A 12,934-nucleotide genomic window follows, 5' to 3' on the forward strand; every position below is an offset into this window, starting at 1 on the left:
TACTTGTGGTGATTGATTGTGCTTAGCTCATTGGCTGGTTCCATCTTCAAACCTAATCCTCTGATTTTACAGATGGGGAAACTGAGGCATAGAGAACTTGAATGATTTGCCCATGGTCACACAAATGGAAAGTGGCAGAACTAGGCTTTGAACCCACTTCCTCTGATTCCAGATCCAATGTTCTTTCCACAGTACTATGCTGCCTCCTAGGATTTGAGTCCTGGTTTTGTTAGGAAGTTGTTACACTTGGTGACATCAATTCCTCCACCATCGTTTCCTCCTGTGTCAGATGAAGGGGTTGGACTTTGTGATCAGTAGGTGCCTTTGCCCTTAGATCAGCTGTATGGGAATTAGTGAGTTCAAGGGTTATCTGTAAGGAAGATACACAGACCATTCATGGGTGGCAAAGGGATCCATTAACTGCAAATTTAATTTGTGCTTACCTTGTTGTGTATACCGTCTTTGCAAGCACTTATCACCTTAGGAGTTGGGGTACACATCGAGATCAAAAGCAGGTCCCCTGAGGCTTTCAGTTGGCCTTTTTTTTTCTAAACTTCAGCCCTTTACCAATGCTATGCTGCAGGATCGTAGTTCATAGCTTTCATTGCTTAGCCAACAAGCATTTAAGTGCTTGCTGTGGCCAGGAAGTGTGTTAAGTGTTGGTGCTGCTTGCTACGGTTTGTGCTTCATTCTCAAAGAGGACCATGATGTCAGGAAGGTGATGCCATGACATGCAAGTGAATTGGATTTAAGTGAGGGAGGGCTGTGCAAAGTCACCAGCCTCACTTTCTCTTCTGGAGCCATCTGGGTCCAGTGGCCAGATATGGATCAGGCCAACTGGAGATGGCCCAGGATTCAGTGGGGCACCTTTGCCTTTTTAAGCTAAGGTCTTTAACAGGTCTCAGTTTGACTGAGGCATTAAGTGTTAGGGATATAATGAAAGAGAAAACATGATTCCTTCCCTCAAAGAGCTCACATTCTTTTTTTTTGGTAAGGCAATTGAGGTTGTGACTCGTCCAGGGTCACACAAGGGAGCTTACATTCTAGTTCGTGAGTTTTGGTGTTGTTCAATATTGTCTGACTCTTCATGACCCCATTTGGGGTTTTCTTGGCAAAGATACTGGAGTGGTTTCTTATTTTTTTCTCCAGCTCATTTTGCAGATGAGGAAACTGAGGCAAACAGGGGTAAGTGACTTGCCCAGCTAGCAAGTGTATGAGGCTGGATTTGAACTCAGGAAGATGAGTCTTCCTGACTTCAGGCCTGGAACTCTATTGTGCTACCTAGCGGTTCCGTAATGGGTGAGACAATTTGCAAATAATCATGTACCTAACCATCTCACCATGACACCTCTTATTTCAGTGGCATGTCCTAGCTAGGACTTAAAGAGTTACTCCCCAGAGGACAGAAAACAATCCTCTGGAAGAGATATTTTAAACTTGAGGTCCCTGAACTGAATATATTTAATTTTTTTTGATAACTGGATTTCAACATTATTGATTTCTTTTGTAATCCTATGTGTTTTATATTATGCATTTAAGAACATTATTCTGAGAAAGGATCCATATGCTTTATAATATAGCTAAAGGCATACATGATGCAAAAAATATTAAGAACTCCTGTCCTAGAAAAAAACTTCACTTCTTATAAGGGGCTTCCTGTATTTGAACTGGCAGACCGACTGTCTATTCCCTATCTCCAGATAGTGCTACCAGCACAGATGTTGTCATCCCTCCTAGTTGGCATATTTCATCTTCTTCAGTCCAACATTTTTTGTATCTTGAATTGCTATATCCTCATCCTTAGTGAGGATGAGAGAGGGCTAGTACCTAATTCCTAAAATCTTCTTCAACCTGTATCTCTTTGGGAATGCTGAAATGAATCATTGCCTCAAGGAATTGGTGAAGTACGCAGAGTACATACAATCATTGTTCAGTCATCCTTCTTGAGCACTTTAGATAAAACCTGACATTTCCCTAAGCTGTCTACACTTTGTGAAGTCTTTTAAATATCGCCACTACAGTATTCCATTGATACTTCCAAATTTTTACAATTCTTGGGGTTCTAATTCTTTAGGGCCCAACAACTTTCCAATTCTTGGGCAGCCATAGTGGTGCTGTTTTAGCATAATCTAAATCACAGTCTAACAGCAATGCAATAGCCATCCCTAACAATGGTGCATTAGTGCCTAGGACAGCGTGCACAACAAACTAGCCTTTTCCACATGCAAACCACCTTTTCACTTGAACTGCAAACCACTACCTAAAAGGCTTGACCATGGAACTCAAAAGCTGGGGTATACATTGCATCAAGTAAGAAATATACCAAAACAACAGATGATGGTATGATCAGGGATGGTTTCAGTAGGGAGCAACAAAAAGCTTGAACTGTCAGTTACAGCTCAGAGAAGAAATAACTCTCTCTCTCTATATATAACATCTATATCTTATCTATGTTGTTGTTCAGTCCTGTCCAACTCTTTGTGACTCCATTATGAGGTTTTCTTGGCAAAGATACCAGAGTGGTTTGCCATTTCCTTCTCCAGTGGATTAAGGTAAATAGAGGTTGTGACTTGCCAAGAGTCACGCAGCTAGTAAGTGTCTGAGGCTGCGTTTGAACTTAGGTCTTTCTGACTCTAGGCCCAGCAGCGCTCTATCCCCTGAGCTACCTAGCTCCCTCATATCTTTACATATCTATCTCTCCCTCTTTCACTCTCACTCTCCCTCTCTCTCTCCTATTCTCTCCTCTCTTCTCTCTCTTACTCATTTTCCTTCCCTCCCTTTCTCCCTCTCTCTCTTTTTGGGTGAGGCAATTGAAGTTAAGTGACTTGCCCACAGTCACACAGCTAGTGAGTGTTATGTGTCTGAGGTTGGATTTGAACTCAGGTCCTCCTGACTCCAGGGCCAGTGCTCTATCCACTGCGTCACCTAGCTGCTCCTCTCTGTCATTCTCTATCTCTTTCTTTCTGTCTATCTCTGTCTGTATCTCTCCCCCATTTCTCACTTGTTGTCTCTGCCTCTATCTGTTTCCCTCCCTCTATTGCTATATTGTCTATATAAATCTCATTGATACCTGTATCTGTTTATACCAATATCCATACCTTTCCTTCTCCAGTACTCTTTTGTCTCTTTTTGTACCTCTCTCTGTCTGTCTGAGTTCTAACAACCTCAACCTAACCCAATACTCAAATAGGCTTACAGAAAAAAAATCCAGAATATAACAGATTTTGTTTTATCCTTTTTCTGCTTTTACACCCCAAAACTCTTCTTGAGCCCCAGAATGGTGAAATGATAAGAGCTGAATTTAGAGCTAGAGGTCCTAGGTTCAAATCCCACATCTGCTACTTAGTAATTTTATTTCTCTGGCCTTCAGTTTCTTTCTTTGTAATAATAATTATAATAGCTAGCTTTTATATAGTGCTTTAAAATGAAGTGGTTGGACCAGATCATCTTTAAAATCCCTTCTAGTCCTAAATCTCTGATCTGATGATTCTCACAAGCCTCCTTTATTTTGTTTCAACCTTGCCTCTAACACAAGAATAAATTTCTCCGTTCAATTCTAAATTGACTCCATTCAGCTACCTCAGAGACTATAGTCTCTGAGGACGACTTGTTCCATAGTCACAGAGTCCTTCTTGTCTTTTGAGATATGCTAGACTCTGGGCAACCAGAATGAAGAGAGGGCCGTCAGTAGAAAATGTTGTTGTTCAGTCATTTTAGTTGCGTCTGACTCTCTGTGACCCCATTTGGGGTTTTCTTGGTAAAAATACTGGAGTAGTTTACCATTTCCTTCTCCAGCTCATTTTACAGAAGAGGAAACTGAGGCAAACTTGCCCAGGGTGGCACATCTAGTAAGTGTCTGAGGCCGGATTTGAACTCAGGCCTTCCTGACTCTAGGCCCAATCCATGTGCCATCTAGCTGCACCTTAGTAGAATATACCTCTCACATTCAGTGATTCACCTTTCTCTGTGGCTGAGGGATTTAGTTGGAAAATTACCAGTACTCTCCTCCTGACCTGCCTAGGGACTTTACCATGTCATCTTCCAGATAGGCTTTTGTGAGGCACCTCACTCAGCGAGAGGTAGCATTAGTCATGAGATCTTAACCCGGGGAGCTGCAGGAGCCCAAATAAATGATTCTCATCTATGGTGTTTATGTTGTTCTCGACATTGGGGGTTCCCTTTTAGCTCTCCCACTTTATGACTCAGCAACACCACTTTTCTGAAGATGTCAAGGAGAGTGGGTCTTCTGTGGGCTACACTGTGCAAACGTGATGTGAAGGTGACACAACCCTTTCATGTTGGGTACCTGGTAGAAGCTTTAAGATTACTACTGCTCCTGTTTTGTTGAGCATTGGATATTAATTTCTGAGAAGGAAATTAGAGGCTTGAGAGGACATCAGAGAGACATTTTAGTCCTTCTCTTTCCCTTTGTTAGGGGATTTCTAAACATGTCTAACAATAGTCCATCCCCCCTTTGAAGCTTTCCCCATCTGTAAAGCTGAAAGAGGTTCTGTCAAATATATTTTTCTCATTTAATAAAGAACTTTTAAATAAAGTCTGAAAAGTTTGCTCTGCACCTCTCAAAACAACAACAACAACAACAACAATAACAAAACAGATGGCATGAGAACTGAAAACAGCCAAGAGGTAAAGGTATTAATGATTCTAGTTTGTTGTGTTGTCAACAATGACAATATGCAAATCATAGGATATAAAAATTGAAGAGATCTCAGGACATAAAAACACAGAGTGTAAGAACTGAGAGGTACCTCAGGAGTCACCAAATCCAACCCCCCCTTATTTTACAGGTGAGGAAACTGAGCCTAAGGGAGTTCGTGACTTGCAGAAAGTTACATAAAGCTTCTTAGTTTTGATGGCAATTTAGAGCTCTGATGCAAGTCATAGCATGTTAGAGGAGGGACCTTGGGACATTAAAAATAGAGTAATAGATCTGAGAGGTACCTGAAGATATTTGTTATGAATGTGAAGTGTCAGAGCTGAAGGGCCTCCAGAGATCATCTAGTCCAACCCCTTAATTTTGCAAAGTAGGAACTTGGGATCTAGAGAGTGGAAAGTGACTCAGCCACATAGTAAGTTAGTGGAAGGGGCAGAACCAGAATCCAGGTCTTTTTCAACTCCTACACTAAAGTAAGTTCCTAGAGAGGAGGGATTGCTTCATTTTGTGTATATCACCAGCACCCTGCACAGGACTTGGAAATAGGCATTTAATAAATGCTTATTGATTGATTTTTCACAAAACCATGTTGCCTCTATTTAATTCTTTATTATTGTTTAGTCAGTGAGTTGTGTCCAACTCTTTATGACCCCATTTGGGGTTTTCTTGGCAAAGATACTAAAGTGGTTTGCCATTTTCTTCTCCATTTTACAGATGAGGAAGCTGAGGCAAACAGAGTAAAATGACTTGCCCAGAGCTAGTTAAGCCTTTGAAGTCATATTTGAACCCACATCTTCCTGACTCCAGGGCCAGCACTCTATCCACTGTGCCACCTTGCTGCTCATCATTTAATTCTAGTGAGTTGTTTAACTCAGATGAGGCCATTGTGTGAAGAGCTTCCCTTCAATCATTTACCATCTCTGGCTGTCAGACCTGACAGTGTGGGGACTGGCAGACGGATGTCAAGGGGTTGATCAATGAGAATGAGAATCTGCACAGGGCTGGAACCATACTACATTGGCCACAAGGAGGCAATATTGAGTTTGGCAAAGCTGTGGAATATTTGGAGTTTGATTCTTGGCACTTTCTTTGGTCCCTCTGGGGGCTCTTCACTTGTCTCTCTTCTCAGGAGGCTCCCTCCTTTAGGTTCTCCCGCACTTCTGCTGATGTCTGCTTTTCTTATTGTCCAGATCTTCTCCCTTTCTTTTCCCTTCTCAGAATTTACCTGTTCTGTGTCCCGTTCCTGAAGGACTTTATTCTCTACTCTTCGTCAAGGAGAAAACTAATCTTGCAGAAGGTGCTGATGGCTAATTATGACCCAAGTAAGGTAATACCTACAGGAGTATTTGCATTTTAATAGGTGTGGAGTAGAGAAGTGGGGATTATAGGATCATAACTCTAGATCTGGAAGGTACCTTAGAGGTCATTTGATACAATTCCCTCATTTTACAGACCAGGAAATTGAACCCCAGAGAGGTTAAGTGATTTCCTGAATTCACACAGATAGTTAAGTGTCAGAGGAAGGATAACAACTCTGGTCACTCCAAGTTCATAGTTTTTCCTACTAACCTGAACATGACAGCCTTGGATAATGGATAGAGGATAGGGTTTAAAATCAGCTGGACCTGGGTTCCAATCCTGCCTCTGATACATATTAGCTATATGACCCTGGGCAAGTCTCTTAACTTCTCAGTGCTCTAGGAGACTCGATGACTATAAGTTGCCAATCAGCGTTGCCAGAGAGTTTCTACTCTAGTTGTTCTATATATATTGGATCACAGATTTCTACCAAAAAAAAAAAGAGGGAAAAATAAAACCATAGGATTAAACCTGAGACAGACTTTTGTGATCAAGTGCAACCTCTCTGCCCTATTCATCCTCACCTTATTTTAGTCAGTTGAGGAAACTGAGGCACAAAGGAATTAAGCAATTTGCCCAAGGTCACAGGGAGAGCAAAAAGCAAAATCATGAATAAAACCTAGGTTCTCCAATTCCAAATTCAGTGCTCTTGTTACCACACTGGGCTTGGCTTCTCCTGGAAAAATCAATGTCATAACCCCAGAGAAGGAGTCAGGAAGTGTGAACTGCTCAAATAATATGAAATAGATGACAGTGTACTTTGGCCATATAGGAACAAAACTGGCTTTGCCCAGCAGCACAAGAAGGCATTTGACTTTTCAATGTGGGCTCAATTCAATTATGCTTTTGTTTTGCATGTTTTAAAACAGGAATAATACTTGTCTCTTTTCCTGCAGGGCACTTGGAGCCCCTCAGGCCATAAAGATATAGGCATAATAATAAGAATAATAACTCACATTGCTATAGTTCATTTAAATTTACAGAGATGTTTCCTCACCAAAATGGTAGTGTGACTATAATCTCCATTTTACAGATGAAGAAACTGAAACACAGAGAAGTGAAATGATTTGTACAAGCTGAGAAGTAGCATAGGGGATTCAAACCGCTGTCCTGGGACTCCAAATCCAGTGCTTTTTCAACTATGTAACATGCCAGTTTTTTTCTGCTGTGTGAACGTGGGACTTTCAAGTGCTCCCCCCCAACTCCTCTTTTGAGCATAAATGCTTAATCTCTTAGTAGCTCATCGTTAGATAGTGGGTGGAGGAGCCCACTGAATTCTTTTTTTTTTTATCAATTTATTTTTAGTTTTTCAACAATCACTTCCATTAAGTTCATCTTATCTGGCTTATCAAGCTATCAGGTGCCAAAGCAGGTAGGAGTTGTTAAAGTAAAGGGCGTTTTCCAGAAATAAGTTTATCAAAGAAAGTAAACTGGAACACTTTTGCCCATCCCTTTGTACATGTTAAGGCAGTAATCATTCCTGCCCCTTTTTCTTGAGGCAGCATGGGGCAATGAAAAGCACATTCAACATGACGTCACCTTCCATTTGGATTATTTTTTTGGCATTCATCTTGCCTTAGGTTAGAATTTATATTTTATGTGGATGTTCTATCTGCTCTTCAGAGGTTAACTTCTTAATGGCAGGGACAATAGCTTGCCTTCTCCAGATCCTGTGTGTGGCCCCTACCGCTATGCCCCCACATGCAGCAGACACTCAATAAATCTTTGTTACATGAACGGATTGTTGGACTTTTGTATTATTGCGACATTTTGGAATCTAGAAACAAGAACATTTAGTAAGTTGATGCAACCTGATGCAGTATCTGAGCTAATATAGGATCGTATGACACAGATGGATTTGTTGACTCTTAAAATAGAGGTTATAAAAGTTAAGCTACAGTGTACAGTCTGGCCTTTCTTCTTTTTATTGTCATTGTCACTCAAAGTTGATGGCATCCAGCCTAGTGCCAGGACCAAAAATTTCAGTTAAGCACATGGAACTCAATGCTCCAGTGCTACACTTGGGAATTGGAGAATTCTGCTGGTAAAATTCAGCCAGAACAAAAGAGGCTAAATTGGGTGCATCCCCAGAATCTGAGGATAAGGTCAGAAATGTTAGGCCATCCAAATGGACTCTAAAAAGTACCTGTGTAGAATGAATGAGATTAGTCGTATACAGAAGTCACCTGTTCTGTAGGTTTGTAATAATGCACCACAGCATTTCCGAATATTACCCATCTGAGTGCAGTTACTGCATTGTGCTTAGGCATTATCCTGGGTCCTTATTATTCAGCTGATGTGCCCCATGGCCTGGCATTGATGCTACTTCTTTGACAACAAGTCAATTCTTTGACAAGATATGAAGTTGTCTTAGATGTGAATTTGCCTTAGTTATTTGTGGGGTTATTAATGCCCCAGAACTCCATTACTGATGATGAAGTCCATGGCTAGAAAGTACTTACATCTGAGCTACACTCTTGGTCCTAGCCTTTTGAGGAGGGCTATTTGTGGATTCCAGAGGCTACAGAGCTGGAGGGAGAATGATTAAACAGAGAAGATAGGGGTTAAACATAGAAACGTGGACTTGATTACCCAGAGGAAGACCTATGCATCCACTTGGCCCCTCTAAGGAATCACATAACCTCTCTTCTCCCAGGAAAGGAGGAATGAAGTGGCCTTATAGCCATTGAGGGAATTGTGTGGCCCTCTAGGGAACCACAGAGACTCACAAGAGAGTCTAGGGAAGGAAGACAGGGAGGTAGAAACTTTGGACCAAGCCAAGTAGTTCTTAGAATAAGCTTTCTGGATGCAAAGGAGTTATTGGACTAAGGAGTAACCAGGTACAGAACTGTAATGAGGAGCAAATCTTGACCTTGACCTTCACTGGGGCAGTAAGCCACATGGACAGTGAGTATCCAGGGGAATGTGATTGATATCCCAGATTTCCAACTATTGAGCATAGAGCCTCCCAAAATGAGGCCATGCCCAAAAGACTCTCTCCTCATCTTGTATCATTAAGACATCTTCTTCCACTATCTTCTCCTTCACTTAGGTCTTAAATAAAGATGTTACCTTTTTCCTTTCCAAGGCCAACCCTTCTATATACACCCTTGATCCCATCCCCTTTCTTATTCTCTAGCATACTGCTCTCACTAATTTTTTATCTCTCTGTGTTTCTTTTGCTGCTGCCTACAAGCACGTCCGTGTCTTGCCTTATCCTGGAAAAAACCTCACTTAATCTGACCATTCCCACTAGGTATTGTCTTATATCTCTCCTGTTCTTTTGGGCTAACATCCTTAAGAAAGCCATATACACTCAGGGCCTCCTTGTCTTCTCTTCTTTCTTCTAAACCTTTTGGCAACCTGGCTTCTGATTTTATCACTCAACTGTAACTGCTCAAGGCAAAGTTATTGATGATCTCTCCATCTTGGTCTTCTTTAAATCCTCATCGTTCTTGACCTTTCTACAGAATTTGACCCTGTTGATCATCTTCTCCTGGGCACTCTCTCCTCTTTGGGTTTTCATGACAATGTTCTCTTCTGCTTCTCCTTTTACCTGTCTGACTGCTCCTTCTTTGGCTCTTACGCTGGTTCTTAATGCACATCATAAATAGTAACTGTGGGCATCACCTAAGGCTTAATTCTGGGTCTTCTTTTCTTTTCCTTCTATATTGTTTCACTTGGGGATCTCATCAGCTCCCATAGGTTCAGTTCTCATTTCTATGCAAATGATTCCCCGATCTTTGTATTCAGTCTTAGTTTTACATCATCAACTTAGTTTTATATCGTCAGCTACCTTCTGGACATCCCAAATTGGTTGTTCCATATTCATCTCAAACTGAACTAGCCCAAAACTGAGATCATACCTTTCCCCCTCAAAACCTCCCTCTCTTCTTAACTTCCCTATTATGGTCAAGGGCGCTATCATCATTCCACTCATCCAGGCTCACAACTCCAGTGTCATCTTCAACTTCTTTGTCTTGATCACATCAGATAACTAATCAACTGTCAAATCTTGTTATTTCTTTCTCCGTACTATCTCTCATGTATATTCCCTTCTCTAAATTCATACAGCCATCACCCTGTTCAGGCTTCTTACCTGGACTATTGAAATATCCTTCTAATTCATCTCCTTGCATGAATTCTCTTCTAAATCTAACCCATCCTTTACTTAGTTATCAAAGTGATTTTTCTAAAGCACAGTTCTGACTGTGTCACTCTCCCAATCAATAAACTCCAATGGCTCTCTGTTACATCCAGGATCAAATATAAAATCATCTGTTTCTCATTTAAAGATCTTGGTAACCTGGCCCCGGTCTATCTTTGTGTTTCTCTTATACTTTACTCCCTTCTACACTAGGATCCTCTGACACTGGCTAAGTTGCTGTTTCTGGAAAATAACATTCTATCTCTCATCTCAGTGTCTTTGCACTGGCTGACCCTCGAGTCTGGAATGGCCTGTTTCCTTCAAGAATCAACTCCAGTCCTACCTTCTACAGGAGGCTTTTCCAGTTCTTTCCAACTGCTAGTGCCTTCTCCTCTGAGATTTCCTTCCACCTATTCTATATGTGCTCTGAATGTACCTAAGTGATTTACTCATTGCCTCCATCATTAGATTGTAAACTTCTTGAGTGCAGGGATCGTGTTTTTGTCTTTCTTTGTGTCCCCAGTGCTTAGTACAGTGTTTGGCACATGATAAGTGCTTAATAAATATTTGTTGACTTGATTTCAATGGCCCTTGGGCCAAAGGGGGTTTACATACCAAAAGAAGGCTGGAGAAAACACGACTATCAGTGCTTTCATGATATCTCTTCAGTGGATCTGGATTACACAAGGTATGTCAAGGAGTGGGAAAGATCTAGGAGGTATTTATGACAGGAGATACATCTTATCTCTTGGAGGGAGCTTTAGAAACCAAGGGCGGCTAATTTCTGGTAAACAACTTAAGAAGTAGCACAGGAATTTAGAGCATGGATATGTACCTGTCATACAGGTAGTTAATAGAACTAACTCAGTACTACAACTGTTGTCCCTCATACTACCCTAGGGAGAAAGACATTGTTTCAGGGCTCATCTATCCCTTACATAGGCATGTCTGAGAAAATGGGGAAGGGCATAGAGGTTAAGCTGAGGCTATCACTTTGGCTGACTTTGTGAGTCTTGGTTTGTATTGCCGAGTCATTTGGTATATAAAGCCTCAAACAACTTATAGCACACAGCCCAATGCATTGAGATATTTTCCAGTGATACATATCACTTTGGGAAAAAGAAATACAGATGTGCACGTTAAAAAGTCTAGGCAACCAGACTGCCCTGAGCCAAATTACTCCATTTCAGCAAGGTTTGATCTAGTTTTCTTGCTCTCTCATCTTCCAACAAATATAGTTCTATAACTATATACATATAAGGATACAATAATCAATCAGTCAAAAGCATTTATTGAACCTATGCTTTGTGCCAGGCACCATTAAGGCTTTGGGAATACAAATATGAAAATGAAACAGTCACAAGGAATTTATATTCTGTTGTGGGAAGCTACATGTAAATATGTAATATTTGCCAAATATATACAAGATAAATGCAAGGTAATTTTGAGGGAGGAAATACTAGTAGCTGGGGAGATCAGGAAAGACATCATTTGGTAGCACTTAAGATAGGCTATGAAGGAAGGAGTGTATTTTAAGCATGAGGAATAGCCAGAGCAAAAACATGAAAATGGGAGCTGGCATACCATCTGTGAGGAATCAGATCACCTTTTCTGGACCATAGAGTATCTGAAAGGGAGAAATATATAACAAGATTGGGAAGATAGTTTGCAAACAGTTGGTAAAAGGATTTAAATGCTGTACGGAGGAATTAAATTTTTTTTTTTTTGGTGAGGCAATTGGGGTTAAGTGACTTGCCAAGGGTCACACAGCTAGTGTCTGAGGCTAGACTCAGGCCCTCATGACTCCAAGGCCAGAGCTCTATCCACTGCGCCACCTAGCTGCCCTAGGAATTTGCTTTTGATCCCAGAGGTAATGGGGACACACTGGAGTTTATTGAGTAGGAGAGTGACATGGTCAGACCTTTGCCTTAGGAAAATTACTTTAGAGCTATGTGGAGAATGAATAATAATAATGCTAATTAAAATAATAAGTTGAATTTATATGATGATTTAGCATCCACAAAGTACTTGACATAGATTATCTCTTTAATCCTCACAATAATTTTGCCAAGTTAGTCATAAGCATCCCATTTTACAGATGGAGGAGCTGAAGCCCCAAGAGGTTAAGTGATTGGACTAGGGTCACATAGTAAATGTCTGAGGCAGGATTTGAGCCCAGATCTCCTAGATCCCAACTTCACTATACCATATTCCTTTTCTAGGAGGATCATCTTGTTCAACCTGTCAATTTTATGGAATAGGAAATCTCAGACCATGAGAGGGGAAAGGACTTATCCAAGGTTACCCAGGGTTAGGATTTGAACCAATGTCCTATGAACTCAAATCCCAACACTTTCCCCACCGTATCATGCTGCTTCAAGCACTGCTGACCCCATACTATCAGCTCCCTACACTCTCAGGTACATTTCAGGAACCAAATCTGTGTGGCTGCCTGCAGAACACTGTTGCTGGTATAGTAGATAGAGTGCTGGGTTTGGAATTAGGAAGTCCTGAGTTCAGGTACTAGCTGGGCAAGTCTTTTAAACTCTGTTTGCCTCAGTTTCCTCAACTTTAAAATGGAGATAATAATAGCACCTACTTCACAGAGTTGTTGTGAGGTTCACACGAGATGATATTAGTGTCTGGCACATAGTAAGCACTATATAAATGCTAATTATTATTATATTACTACTACTACTACTACTACTACTACTACTACTACTACTACTACTACTACTACTACTACTACTACT

This window comes from Vombatus ursinus, unplaced genomic scaffold (assembly GCF_900497805.2).
Source record: "Vombatus ursinus unplaced genomic scaffold, bare-nosed wombat genome assembly UNPS02014807.1, whole genome shotgun sequence".
Classification (NCBI taxonomy): Eukaryota; Metazoa; Chordata; class Mammalia; order Diprotodontia; family Vombatidae; genus Vombatus; species Vombatus ursinus.